Raw genomic sequence first — 13,314 nt, 5'->3', positions numbered from 1 at the left:
GCACTATACTGTAGGTTGATTTAGGCCAGGGGTGTCCAAACTTGGTCCTGGAGATTTTAGATCCAACTTGCTTCAACACACCTGCAAGAATGTTTCTAGAAAGCCTAGTAAAAGATTGATTAGCTAGCCCAGGTGTGTCTGATTGGGGTTGGAACTAAACTTTGCAGGACACCTTTTATAGACACACGAAGCACTTTACACAATGGGGGGAATCTCCTCATCCACCACCAGTAAAAACATTTTAGATGACAATTCAAGCTGTAAACAACTGGCCTACACACACACACACACACACATATATATACATATATATATATATATATATATATATATATATATATATATATATATATATATATATATATATATATAAACAGTTGAAGTCAGAATTATTAGCCCCCTTTTGATTTTATTTTTAAAAATATTTCCAAAATTATTTTTAACAGAGTAAGGAAATCTTCACAGTATGTCTGATAATATTTTATCTTCTGGAGAAAGCCTTATTTGTTTTATTTCGGCTAGAATAAAAGCAGTTATTTATTTTTTAAAAACCACTTTTGGAACAAAATTATTAGCCCCTTTAAGCTAATTTTTTTTTGATAGTCTACAGAACAAACCATCGTTATACAATAACTTGCCTAATTACCCTAACCTGCCTAGTTCACCTTATTAACCTATTTAAGCCTTTAAATGTCACTTTAAGCTGTATAGAAGTGTCTTGAAAAATATCAAGTAAAATATTATTTACTGTCATCATGTCAAAGATAACATAAATCAGTTATTAGGAATAAGTTTTTAAAACTATTATGCTTAGAAATGTGCTGAAACAATCTTCCCCCCATTAAACAGAAATTGGTGAAAAAAATAAATAGGGGCACTATAATTCAGGGGGGGGTAATAATTCTGACTTCAACTATATATATATATATATATATATATATATATATATATATATATATATATATATATATATATATATATATATATATATATATATATATATATATATACATACACATACAGTTGAAGTCAGAATTATTAGACCCCCTCTTTATTTTTTCCCCAATTTCTGTTTAATGGAGAGATTTTTTTCGACACATTTCTAAGCATAATAGTTTTAAGAACTCATTTCTAATAACTGAGTTATTTTATCTTTGCCATGATTTTTCAAGACACTTCTACACAGTTTAAAGTGACTAGGTTAATTAGGCAGGTTAAGGTAATTAGGCAAGTTATTGTATAACGATGGTTTGTTCTGTAGATTGTGGGGAAAAAATTGCTTAAAGGGGCTGATAATTTTGTCCTTAAAATGGTGTTTAAAAAATTATAACTGCTTTTATTCTAGCCGAAATAAAACAAATAAGACTTTCTCCAGAAGATAAAATATTATCAGACATACTGTAAAAATTTCCTTGCTCTGTTAAACATAATTTGGGAAATATTTAAAAATTGACTGTATGTTAAAACCGTTAGTAGTGTAGCTGTAAACACATTTCAAACCATGGGTTTTAGTTCTTATTGGGTTATTTTACATTTTAACTACAGTATGTTTATATGCCAATGCTTAGCTACTTGTTTAGGTAGTTGAAGTGACATAATGTACAATATGGGCTATGCTACAGAATAAGATGCATTAAGTGTTAGCATTCAAAGAGGCTTGAGCTAGTGTTTACACAATAATTTCTTGTGCAAATGAATCACTTTGCTTTATGAGACCTCAAATAGCTTGTTGTATTCATTTTGTTTCGCCTGTGAATATTGTTTCACTCTCAAAGTGCTTAGCAGTTGACTTGTGTTTTAGAAATTACAATAAAACCACCATTTTAGCTAACGATTTTACATCTTGGATGATCTGGGGATGAGCAAAATGTCATTGTTGGGTGAACTATCTCTTTAAGGCCTTTCATAGTGTACATCATTGTTTAAACATGATATAAATAGCCTATTTTAATTGACTTCTAGTGAGTCGAATGGATTGTAGCTTATATATGGGATACACAGGCACCGTGGGTGAGCAGAGAGAGTGCTAGACTGCTGGTGTGGCATGTGAATTATCCCATCTTCAAGAAAGCACAGCTAGACAGTGGGTCATTAAGGAGGAGGAGCACACACTCCCATAATTTAGAGCTCATTTGACTGAGAAGAGGACACTCTCGCATGGAGAGAAGGAAAGTTGACTGAGGTTTTTCAAATTACAGGCTATGCTCCAAGGCTGATATCCCTTTTTTCCTTACTTTGGACTCTGCGGTGATGACCTTTCCATATGAAAAGAGAGAAAAATCTGCTGCAAAAAAAAAAAAAAAAAACATGAGGAGAAAATCATACTGTATGACACATCAGTTAAGGGTTGAAAAATAACTCTTTATAGTTAAAACTATAATGGCTATCAGGATTTAGATGAAAAAAAGTATGAAGAATGGCGTTTTAGCAGCACGACACTTACATTTGTGTCCATTTTGTTTTGTGTGTGAGTGTGTGTGTGTGTGTGTGTGTGTGTGTGTGTGCGCGTAATTGCAGCGCTGAGTCGTACAGCCAATCAATAGACGTTTCTGTTGAATTGATAAATACTATTGCCAATCAGATTGTTCACTGAAAATCCCAAGTTTGTATTGCATTTTTAAAAATTAAATATACCCATTATTTAAGATATGGGCTGAAAATGCACAATTAAATTAAACTTTTACGACTGTTGTAATTGCATTGAAAACAATTATGAATGTCAATTAGTACATTTTCAGTTCTGTGTGGATTTCTTTTTACATATTTTATCTCCCATCAATCACACACATTTCTGTTGAGTTGGTAAATATAGTAACCAATGAGTTGCCTTAGATTAGATACCGATGAAAACACCATGTTTTTTTAAGGTAAGTTCTGAAATTATAAATATTGATGACTGTATAAAAAAATTAAAATGACCCTGCAGAATCAAAATAAAATATTATGCTTTCATTATATTGTGAAAAATTAATGAAAAAAGACTATTAGCGGTATTATTTAGCATTTTATCGCAACAAGCCCTACAACCTATCACACGCGATTTTGTTGAGTTGGTGATTCGGCTGACCAATCAGAGTCGTTACATTAGTCAACGCTAAAAGTTTGGTTTGGGTTTTGTTTGACCGCGCGTCCCCTCTGAATGGTCGTGAGTTCTCTCACTATAAACAACTAAACGAGGCAAGTAAGAGATTAATTTCACACATTCAGTGATTATAGATTACTTGTGCTTATATAGATGACACCTAGGCGACATGTTTGGTATTTTCTTCAAAAAACGTTACAGATAGGCCTAAGTTACTATTTATTTACCTAAAGTTATTCTGTTAATGACATGAATAGGCCTAATCAAAAATACTCGAGTCGACATTACATATTTTTGTCATCATTAGCTTTTTGTCTTTGAAATATAAATATAACTCATTGTACACAATCAAATAGAAGTCTGCAGTTTGAAGCTATCACCGTCTGACAGCTAGATCCAGCATTCTTAATCTGAGATAAATCAAAAAATGTTGGTCTTTTCAACAGAGTAGAGAGAATCAGAGCTGGGAACCACCCTTGCTTCTGCCTAACACATAGTTAGTTTTATTCCGTGTCCACATGACTCAAAGTCTGGTCAGCAAAGGCATAATAAGAGGTATAAAAATACACAAGCACAATGTCACAGGAGTGCACAGCCAGTTAAATTGGTAGATGGGTCTGCAGTGGTTTGAGAGTAAAGACCTGACATATAATACCTTTTAGGAGCAGAAAAGAGTTGTCTAGCACAGATAATGTATTGATCTTTATTTTTATTATTGTATAATAAAAAACACTTATGATCAAATTTATACAACAATTATTGCATTGTAAAACCCTAGTTTCAATGATTTTAAACTAATTTTCCATTAAATATTCAGATACTCAAATGTTTATGCATGTGTAAAGTAAATAGTTGTCTTTATAATGATAATAATTATTCATTCATTCATTTTCTTTTCGGCTTAGTCCCTTTATTAATCAGGGGTTGCCACAGCGGAATGAACTGCCAACTTATCCAGCACATGTTTAATTAATATATTAATAATAATTTAATAATATAATATAATAATAATTATAATATACTAATTAAATTATTTCATTCAATATTTCATTCATTAATTCATTCCAAAAGCACATTAGTATTCTGACAATACAGTTTATTGAAACTAATTATTTTAATTTTGTTTAATTGTATTTATTTCCAAACCACCTACTAAAAATCACCTTTGCTGCTTGTTTAAATTACTTAATTAGAATGAGTTGAAACATTTCTTACGTTTTTTTTTTTGGAACAACATAATCGTTCTATGTTCAATCCACTTAAATTTGTAAAAAAAAAAAAAAAAAAAAAAAAGATCAAGTTAACTTAAGAAATTTGAATTGGAAGGAATGAAGGAATTTTGTTAAACCCAAATCCATGGAAATCGGAATTGGATCAGAACTCAAATATATATATATATATATATATATATATATATATATATATATATATATATATATATATATATATATATATATATATTCTCATAATTTTTTAACACATCTTAGTTATGCAGTAGCACAGAGTTAGACCTCTTTCTTGACTTCACACAGAAACAGCAATGCGTGCAGCAGGACATCACTTTGTTGCAGAGACGTTACTGGTTAAATGCCTTTGCAAACACTAGCCCCTTTCACACATACAGACCTTTCCGGAAAATTGCCGGCAATTTTCCGGAAAGGTTGTATGTGTGAACAGGTCCTTTTTGAAAATACCGGTAAATTCGTTCTGGCTATTTTCCGGAAAGAGAAGTTGTAACATTACCGGTAATTTGCCGGAATGCTGCGCTGTGTGAATGCAGAAGGAAGATTACCGTAATAAGCGCGTGCACGTCTAGAACGTGCTGACGTGAGACGCCTGCTTTAGCCAATCACAACATTCAGACGCGTTTACGTCCGCGCGGTTCATGAGAATAAAAGCCTTTGAATATTTTTCCAGACACATTTAGCTGCTAGAAGTTAGTCAGATCACGTTTATATGTTCTTCTTAATGCCAACTGTGTAAATAATCATCGATGAGATGCTTATGATAAGCCGTTGTTTGTTTACCTTCAAGCTTTGGGTGTGCCTGTGAAAACAGCCTGTGAGCGCCTGCACACGCACATATTATGAATCTCGACATGCGAAAGTGATCCTGCGAAAGTTGTTCACAATATTGATCATCCACAGAGTTTGTAATTTATAGTCAAATGTTTACAAATACAAGCGCAGCCGTTCAAAGCTCATTTGTAGTGAATGATGTCAGAATTTACCGGTATTTTGGAATGGATGTGTGAATGCTCTTTTCCGGAAAATTTCCGTAACGTCCTCGCCTGTGTGAACAGCGCTTTTTTGAATATACCGGTAAAGTCGTTCCGTAAATTTTCCGGATATTTACCGGTATCACTGTGTGAAAGGGGCTACTGTCTGTGGCACTTTTATTTATTTATTTTTCGTTCACATGCCTGCTGGGTATTTTAAGTTGAGTTGCTATTTGTTTTTATATTAAATTTTTACATTTACTGTTGCTATAAAGTCCAAACTTGAATAATTTATGTATAGATTACTTAATTGTCCAAGCTACCTACAGAAGTGCTCTGTTTGTTAACAGAGTTGTTACATTTTAAAATAAGGTGAATTAAATAAAAAATAAGGAACATCCTGGATCTGTTTCTTCGCTCATCTTTCTTTTCTTTTTATGTATCATAAAAGTATCGGATCGGGTTTCGGTATCGGGAGATACTCAAAATCAGATGACTTGGACTCAAGGGCAAAAAACTTGATCAGGTCATCCCTATTTTTTTACAGTGCATATTTAAGTTTAATGAACATATATTTCAGATGAAATAATTATAATATTATGTGCAATTATAAAGATTCACTGATACGTTGATTATAACAGTAGTTGATATGTGCTCTTATTAGAAATAACATTGTAAAATTATTTAACCTTGTAATGTAATTATTTGAAGATGTTCTGGACAAAATATTTTTATTATTCATAATAATTAATTCATTAATTTTATTTGAACTGTATTCATTCCAGAATCCCATATATGGTTACCAATAACACTTTGCAACAATTAACGGGTGAGTGGGTTTGACAAACCACCTGTTGAAAACACTCTCTCTGACATTTTAACTGACACTTGCACCAGTTTTTGCACTTACAATCGCTTTATATCTCGAGAAAAAAAATCCTTATTGTGCGTTTATGAAGTCTGCTTTAGGTGAGTGGGCCTGACAAACCACCTGTAGAAACACTCTTCTCTCTATTTAAAAAAACACTGCTACTTTTTTGGCTCGCATGCTGTTTTGTATGTGCTTAGTAGTTTGGAAGTATGCGGTTTAGGACGCCACGTCGGTTTCATTTTTTTGCATGCATGCAAAATAATTGTTACCATTGTTGTTATTTCAGTCTAGCCATTAAAACTGTAAAGTTATTTGCTCCAAACTTTTTTGATCAGGTCCAAGCAAAGCTGTATCCTGGATATATAAATTGGTGATTAAATGGTTAAGCTAAAGCAGCCTCAGTAAAGGCAAACGGTGAAATCTTTTCCATATAACAGCACACATGAGGAACAGTTTAAGTGAGTCCAGCTGTCTCTCACTCTCTCTCTTTCTCTGTAAGAAGAGGGCAAACGTGGTGCAGTATATCATCACACATCTGGGAAACTCACTCACTCTTAGTCTGCTGCAGCGAGACAGAGCTGAAAACCAAAGGATTTTCGGAGCTCAGAAGCACTAAAAGACAAACGTGTTAAAAAGTGCAGGATGTTGAGTATTGCTAGCTGCCCTGCCAACTTCACCAGGCACCAATATACCACTCTGTAAACACACACAATTACAGCTCTCTGCTGCTGTGGTCTCCAACAGTGTGGGAAGCATGGAAAACCTGAATGCCAATGATAGAACGCAGCCGTTTAGAGTGCTGTCCGCTGATTGGCTGAGTTGGGCTGTCAATCAAGAGATGAGAGGAGGGAACTGTTAATTTGGACTCCGCCTTGGTTTGAGAGGAAAAAACTTTTGCAGATGTGGTGTGCATCTGAAATACGATATACTGTAATAAACTCCTCAAAGAGAAGGCTCCGATTGGTTTATTGTTAAAGAGAGGGAGGGGTTTGACTGGTTTTTCAATGTGGAAAATATGGCTGCCCAGACGACTTAGCATTCCACGTATTATGTTCTCCAACACGAATTCCTTCGACTTGGACGATTTTAACAGTCTAGCATGCAGTCTTAATTCTTTCATACTTCATAGATTGAAATCTGGGCAGAATAATCATTTAGGTGACTTTAAAAGCTTTTTGTTAATGTAAAGAGAAACTAAATATGACCCTTTTTGGTGTTTAAATCAAATTAATTAACAAAAGTTGTCATGTATGCAAATTATAGGAATGTTAAAAGCTGATTTGACTGTTTAATTATAGGAAATATCAAAATATTGGTAAATGATGTTTGATTGATTGTCATTTAGTGTATCAGATACATTTATGTTAATAAAAATAGAACAATATACTTATTTTGACTCGCACTTTTAAAAATAGGGGAAAAATATATAAAAGTGATTGTACTAAATGTAATTTTATTTTACATGATTTGAAGGACAGCAGCAAAGTATAAATAATATACATTGTATAATATTATATAATAATGATATTATAATTATAATTAATGTATTGTAATTAATTAGATTAATTGTAATCTAATGACTGTTTCAATATTTACAACTTAAAATTAATATTACAAGTCATTTGATTACAAATTGGCGATGCAGTGGGTAGTGCTGTCGCCTCACAGCAAGAAGGTTGCTGGGTCCGCTGGTTTGATCCTCGGCTCAGTTGGCATTTCTGTTTGGAGTTTGCATGTTCTCCCTGCGCCATGCTGTATGAGTGTGTGTGTGAATGTGTTTGTGGATGTTTCCCAGAGATGGGTTGCGGCTGGAAGGGCATCCGCTGCGTAAAAATGTGCTGGATAAGTTGGCGGTTCCTTCCGCTGTGGCGACCCTGGATAAATTAAGGGATTAAGCCGACAAGAAAATTAATGAATGAACGATTACAAATGTATTCATTCGTTTTCCTTCAGCTTAGTCCCTTTATTCATCAGTGGTCGACACAGCAGAATGAACCGCCAACTTATACACCACATGTTTCACGCAGCAGGTGTCCTTCCAGCTGCAACCCATCACTGGGAAACCCCCATACACACTCAAGAACACATATACACTACGGCTAATTTTAGCTTACCCAATTTACCTATATAGCACATGACTTTGGACCCACGCCAACACAAGGAGAACATGCAAACTCTACACAGAAATGCCAACTGACCCAGCCGAGGCTCGAACCAGCGACCTTCTTGTTTTGAGGCAACAACCCTACCCACTGCGCCACCGCGCCACCTCTTGATTACAAATACATGTGTGCAATATCACGCATATGTCAACCTTGGCAAGAAAAAGTTTTAGAATTAAGTTTTCACCAAAATAGCGAAACCGTTTCTACATTTTTGTGTAGGAAAGTATTTTACAGTACTTTAAAAATACTTAATAGGTCTCTGTCAATGTTTTTAAACTATTATATTTATTATATATTATATCAGATTTACCAAAGTCACACAATTTCACATCTGTCACATCCATAAGAAGCTTGTTGCTCATAAATGCAAAAATGTCAAAAAAAATAAAATCAACGATTTTTATTCTACAAAGAGCCGACTCTTATCCTTTTGATTAGCATTGGGTTATGCAGTTTAATTGACAACATTTCCACAAAGAATGTTGTATACTGCAAACTCATACTTTTTTTGTCATCGTTTAAAATATACTGTAAGAAATGTTTACAGATTAATATTTTTTGCTCCTATAACTCCGTGGTCAGTTGTTTTGGAAAATATAAACAGTTCAGTATATTGTTATATACTTTCTCTGTGAACTTATGTTTTGGGTTTTTACTACAAACGTCACATCCATAATGCTGGAATTGCTCATATGTATTTTTTGATCATTGTTTGTGCTTCTTTAAGTCTGGGTCAAATCTAATATTTATTTATTTGTTTGTTTGTTTGTTTGTTTGCCACTGGTTTAAAGATTGGGTCTCCTCACACAGTGTCCCCTCACTGGCCACCTGTTTACAGTTAGACTCCACCTGTCAAAAAAAGCCCTCTTCCTAACTAGTCTGCATTTAAGTGAGGCTGAACCTATAAAATAAAATAATCACTAGTCCTCAGGCGTGATCCAAAACTTCAGCACAGAGATGCAAGATAATCATTTTCCACTATGTCTTTTTCTGATGGTCCTTTAAGTACATTTTGTTTTATTTTATTTTATTTATTGTAAAAATGCATATGAAAGTTAACATGAAATTACATATTTTAAAAACTCTTTCCTCTATTTAATATATTTTCATTTAAAATTGTAAACAATTTTTATATTTAAAATAGCACATAAAAGTTAACATGAAATTACACATTTTTAAAAAACGTACTCCCCCTCTCCCAATTAACTAAAGTTTATTTGATTTGATTTTTAAACATTTGTTATTCTATAAAGGCATATGAAAATTAACATGAACTAACACATTTTAAAAAACATTTTAACTACTCCTCCTCTCCCATTTAATTAAAGTTTATTTTATTTTATTGTAAAAAAGCACATGTAAATTAACATAAAATTCTAATAAAAAAAAAAACATTTACTCCCTCTTCCCCATATAAATTTAATTTTGTTATATTTAAAAAATATATTTTTATTGTTAATAAAAGCACATGCAATTACACAAGTTTAAAACCCTTTACACCGCCCCCTCCCCATTTTATTTATTTTTTAATTTTTTTATTGAATTTATTTAAAACTTTTTTTTATCCAAATGTCTTTTTTTTCTTGTGTTTTTTCCACATATATCTACTTGCAAAAGCATTGTTTGAAACTTGCACCTTTTAAAATCATTTTCAGTCTAATGAATGATTTTACATTGAGATTTTTAGTATTTTCAGCACGTCTGACATTCATTATAATTACATATAAACATAGTCATACATTCTATGCATTTCTAATGTTATGTTATTTCTCGTAATTTCATGCTATAATGTATAACAAATCATAGGATAAGCTTACAGTCAACCTTACATTTGAATATTGAATGTATGTCTGTATGTACTGTATTTGGTTTATTTGATGGTAAATTTGGCAAATATAGTTTATGGCAACCTTCACTTTCAGAATTTCATTGCAATGCAATAAAGTGCACCTTTTGTGAAGCTGTTTTGAAACAATAAGTATTTTGAAAAGTGATATGCAAATAAACTTGAATTGAAAATTTGTCATGACAGAGCTTTCATATTTCATTGTTTTGTTTTGTTTTTAGGGTCATAAAGTGAGCTTTCCACATGCCATGTCACATTTTCCACGGGGTCAGTGTGTGTGGGGGAAGTCGACTCAGCACATGAAGTCAGTCGAAGACCCAAACAAACCATTCTCTCCGTCCTTCTCCACTTTCAGTAAGTTTATAAGCAACATGTGTGACCCCTCAAACTCCTCCTGCTTTTGTCTCTCATGTGTTTCCCCTCCTTCTTTCCTCTCTCTCACTTTCTCTCCAGCTCAGCCTGTGTGTTCATCAAATCTAAACATTTATTTTGCTTGCTAAATATTTTTGGCCAAATATGCTGCAGTTTTCAGCAGACATGCCCTGTTTTATCAGTTAGTATGAGACATTGTAATTATATGAAAATTTTATTAAAGGTCCCATGAAATTAAAAGAAAGTTTTTTTTTTTAAATGTCACTATTCGTATTGTTAGCTTTTAGAATATGTTTATACGCAAGTACACACCAAAACAATGATAAAATTAGCATTTAGCAGAATAAAACTGATATAAACATGTAAAGTTTGTAGTTTGTCACTTACACCTGAATGGATCAACAGTTTTATTCACGTCACCTCACACTTCAGTTTCTCATCTGACCAATCAAATGCTCTCTAGTGTCTGACATGCCCCGCCCCCTTCATGATGCTACACATTTTATGCGCTTGAGCTCAACCACTCTCACTGGCAGAGCTGTGATTAAGCAAAATGCTATTGGCTGTTTTTTTTTTTTTAAAGGGAAGAAGCTACACTATGTCTCAGCCACTCTTTGTGTATCGGTTGAGGTATTATGTCAAACACCAAACAAAAATTTACATTTCAAAACCTTTAAAACTTGAGAACTAACGCAAATATTGCAGTTAGGGAGTGTGTTGTATGTGTGATTTGGGTGATTTTTGAGTGGTTTGGGTAAAGACAACTGCTTGTTTAATGGTGTGATTTTCTGGAAAACGTGGCATGGCTTTCTCAGATGCCAGAAACCTTTGGTTTGTGGAATAAGTTGGAGACGGCGGGAGCTGCGAGGCTTGATGGATTGTCCTGTTGGCTTGTTTAGGTATGAGGAAGGGGAAGGGAAGCTAACAGCAAAAATGGACTGTAAGAGGATCACATTAAAGGGATAGGTCACCCAGAAATGGTGTCCCACCCACAGGTCATCCAAGATGTAGGAACTTTTCTTTCTTTTCTAGAAGATTGAATAAGACTTTAAACTGAATGGATGATCCTTCGCTGGTTCTACACAATTCATTCATTCTGTCCCAAGACAAATCAATTAAGTTAACTTAATAGTTTTTTTAAAAAATTTGAGTAGATTGAACAAAAAATAATTATTTAAAATATTGCTTAAGGGGGCTTTTATTTTGGACATTTAAATGGTTTAAAATAATTAAAAACTGCTTTTATTGTAGCCGAAATAAAACAATTAAGACTTTTTCCAGAAGAAAAAATATTATAGGAAACACTGTGAAAAATTCATTGCTTTCGGTAAATATTTTAAAAAGGAAACAAAAATTCACAGGAGGGCTAATCATTTTTACGTAAACTTTATACAGTATGGGCAAAACTATTTAAAGAATAAACATTTTCATATTATGCTCCATCATTTATTTTGTCACAAAAATACATTATTTACGGTAATACTTTTTCATCATTAAAATAAGCGCAATAATACACGTCATTATGGGTATGCAGACAGAAACATATACAGTATAAAAGCATCATGATAAACTGTTGTCTACATTTTGCATTTTATCTATCTATCTATAGCAATATTTTACATTTTTACATTTTAGAAAAGTGTTATATATTATTAACATGTATTTTATAATTTTTTTTTCTTCAAACATTCGCACTGTACCTTGATTACCAGCCTGATCTCACGAGAAAACATAAGTATTTTACGTTTTGTCAGTTTAGTGGCTAATTCGTATGAATTCGTACGAATTCAGTGGTATGAAATTGTATGATTTTAAAAAGGAGGTGTGGCACCTAAACCCACCCCTAAACCCAACCGTCATTGGGGGATGAGCAAATCGTACTAAATTGTACGAATTAGATCTTACTAATTAACCACTAAATCAAAAAGTTCCAAATTGCAGTGAGATTGTGTTGCGATCACATATTAATGAGCAAATTTCTTAGTGTATACTTTAAAATATAAAATAGAAATTGCCCTTTAAACTGTATGTGATCAATATGAAGGGTTTTATGTCAAAAAAAGAGGTTCTCGTCAGTGCCTTTAATGTGAAATAACCAAACATAAACATAGCAGGCTGAGAAAAATGCTAATATTATAGGAAAAGTTCAGATGAACTTTCAAACACTCAAAAAAATTATTTTGCTTCTTTTTTGAAATGCTTGAGCTAAAACAACACAGTTGTTACGTTTTTTTAGGACAACTTAATTTTTTATGTTCAGTCCACCTAAATTTGTAAACTTAATCGATTTGTGTTGAGACAACCACTTATTTATTTACTGCTTAAAGTGACATTTAAAGGCTTAACTAGGTTAATTAGGTTAACTAGGCAGAAAAGGGTAATAAATATATATATATATATATATATATATATATATATATATATATATATATATATATATCGAAAAAAATATATACATAGCTTAAAGGGGCTAATAATTTTGACATTAAAATCATTTTTAAAAAATTAAAAACTGCTTTTATTTTAGCCGAAATAAATCAAATATGACTTTCTCCAGAAGGAAAAATATTATCAGGCATACTGTTAAAATTTCCTTACTCTGTTAAACATAATTTGGAAATTATTTAAAAAAGAAAAAAATATCAATGGAGGGCTAATAATTCTGACTACTGTATATTGCTATCAGGATATGAGATGACTTATATCATGATTTGAGAATTTGTCGGCCATCCCTATCCCCAATAGTTCCCTGAACTGTTG

This window comes from Danio rerio, chromosome 19 (genome assembly GCF_049306965.1).
Source record: "Danio rerio strain Tuebingen ecotype United States chromosome 19, GRCz12tu, whole genome shotgun sequence".
Classification (NCBI taxonomy): Eukaryota; Metazoa; Chordata; class Actinopteri; order Cypriniformes; family Danionidae; genus Danio; species Danio rerio.
The sequence above is the reverse complement of the archived record's forward strand: the minus strand, read 5'-3'. Positions refer to the sequence as shown.